The sequence below is a fragment of the Babylonia areolata genome, chromosome 29 (assembly GCF_041734735.1).
Source record: "Babylonia areolata isolate BAREFJ2019XMU chromosome 29, ASM4173473v1, whole genome shotgun sequence".
Lineage (NCBI taxonomy): Eukaryota > Metazoa > Mollusca > Gastropoda > Neogastropoda > Buccinidae > Babylonia > Babylonia areolata.
This window is the reverse complement of record NC_134904.1, coordinates 37,239,148-37,241,647: the sequence shown is the minus strand read 5'-3', so window position 1 is coordinate 37,241,647 and position 2,500 is coordinate 37,239,148. Positions and strand designations below refer to the sequence as shown.

General features: G+C 41.4%; 1 protein-coding gene across 3 annotated transcripts in view; it reads left to right on the top strand.

The window, feature by feature from the left end:
• The window catches only part of LOC143274835 (uncharacterized), a 30,778-nt gene that overhangs the window by 7,804 nt on the left and 20,474 nt on the right, over positions 1 to 2,500 (top strand). The gene's annotated exons all lie outside the window — the stretch shown is intronic.

Here is a 2,500-nt window from a genome sequence, read left to right as displayed (position 1 = left end):
GGAAATTCGGGCTGCTCTCCCCAGGGAGAGCGCGTCGCTACACTACAGCGCCACCCATTTTTTTTGTATTTTTTCCTGCGTGCAGTTTTATTTGTTTTTTTCTATCGAAGAGGATTTTTCTACAGAATTTTGCCACGAACAACCCTTTTGTTGCCATGGGTTCTTTTACGTGCGCAAAGTGCATGCTAGGTTTATCGTCTCATCCGAATGACTAGCGTCCAGACCACCACTCAAGGTCTAGTGGAGGGGGAGAAAATATCGGCGGCTGAGCCGTGATTCGAACCAGCGCGTTCAGATTTTCTCGCTTCCTAGGCGGACGCGTTACCTCTAGGCCATCACTTCACTCAGTAGTGGTCAGTTCTGACAACAGAAACAATAGTCATAGTGCTAGACGAGGAATTGATTGATTAATACAGACTGTTTGATTTTATATAGCGCCCGTCCTCATGCTGTGTGTTGTACGGTTATTGTATTCGCTCTGCAACATGGAGGAATTTTTGTTTAATGTCCCGTCACCCATATCGGTGATTGAAGACATTTTGTTAAAGTATATATGAATACATCTGAGTATTATCGGTTAGAAGGGGTGGGAGATGTGGATGAATGGAGGGTTGGGGGGAAACTGGGCAAATGAGGGTAAAAATGTGGGTGAAATTTGGAAGACCCTCTAAATACAGTTACAGGAAATTACTTCAAGGACTTCGTAAAAGAGAAGTCGTTAAACTGACAAGCGAAACAACTGATAATGAATGCAAAAAGTCAAAAACATCAACGTTCTCAGTCACTTGTGAAGACACACTTTCGTGTACAAAAGGCTTCATCAAGCTACAGTGAAAAATTAAATTCTCAATTGTCAGGTTACTAAAGCATATGCACTTGACATTAGAACAATACTTGGTCCGTAATGAATTTGATAATAGTCTGAGAGCTAAACTCAGAACTGGTCTGTGAATCGGACCAAAGTCTGAGACGGAGAGATAGTGATAAAACACATATTGCGTATTATTGTATAACTTTTATGTTGATTCCACCTCAGCACGCAACTTAACGCAAGACTTAAGAATATCGCCAACGAACAAAAGTTAATGAAGAGAATGCATATCACATCACAACAAAATCTATTGCATAAAAATGAAAAGATATATAACATATGATAAAAGCGCGTATTACACTGAGCAGCAGGGTCCATATCGTGAAGCCTTGACCTTGTTTCGATTCGTTATGATTTCTTAGTCAGTACAATATTGGATAAGCCGTCGATGTGTGGCTACTGTATTGTGGGCTAGATATACTTCATGTGCTCTGTTGCATTCCTCTGTCCTGTACTGTACTGTGCTGTATTGTACTGTGCCGTATTGTACTGTGCTGTGCTGTATTGTACTGTGCCGTATAGTCCTGTGCTGTATTGTACTGTGCTGTGCTGTATTGTACTGTGCCGTATAGTCCTGTGCTGTATTGTACTGTGCTGTACTGTATTGTACTGTGCTGTATTGTACTGTGCTGTATAGTCCTGTGTTGCACTGTATAGTCCTGTGCTGTACTGTATTGTACTGTGCTGTATAGTCCTGTGCTATACTGTATTGTACTGTGCTGTATTGTACTGTGCTGTACTGTATTGTACTGTGCTGTATTGTACTGTGCTGTATTGTACTGTGCTGTATTGTACTGTGCTGTATTGTACTGTGCTGTACTGTATTGTACTGTGCTGTATAGTCCTGTGTTGCACTGTATAGTCCTGTGCTGTACTGTATTGTACTGTGCTGTATAGTCCTGTGCTATACTGTATTGTACTGTGCTGTATTGTACTGTGCTGTACTGTATTGTACTGTGCTGTATTGTACTGTGCTGTGCTGTATTGTACTGTGCTGTGCTGTATTGTACTGTGCTGTATTGTACTGTGCTGTATTGTACTGTGCTGTGCTGTATTGTACTGTGCTGTGCTGTATTGTACTGTGCTGTATTGTACTGTGCTGTGTAGTCCTGTGCTATACTGTATTGTACTGTGCTGTATTGTACTGTGCTGTGTAGTCCTGTGCTATACTGTACTGTACTGTATTGTACTGTGCTGTATTGTACTGTGCTGTATTGTACTGTGCTGTACTGTATTGTACTGTGCTGTACTGTATTGTACTGTGCTGTACTGTATTGTACTGTGCTGTACAGTCCTGTGCTGTACTGTATTGTGCTGTACTGTATTGTACTGTGCTGTATTGTACTGTACTGTGCTGTACTGTACTGTGCCGTATAGTCCTGTGCTGTATTGTACTGTGCTGTGCTGTATTGTATTGTACTGTACTGTATTGTACTGTACTGTGCTGTACTGTACTGTGCTGTACTGTATTGTACTGTGCTGTATTGTACTGTACTGTGCTGTACTGTATTGTACTGTACTGTATTGTACTGTGCTGTACTGTATTGTACTGTGCTGTATAGTCCTGTGCTATACTGTATTGTACTGTGCTGTACTGTATTGTACTGTGCTGTATTGTACTGTGCTGTG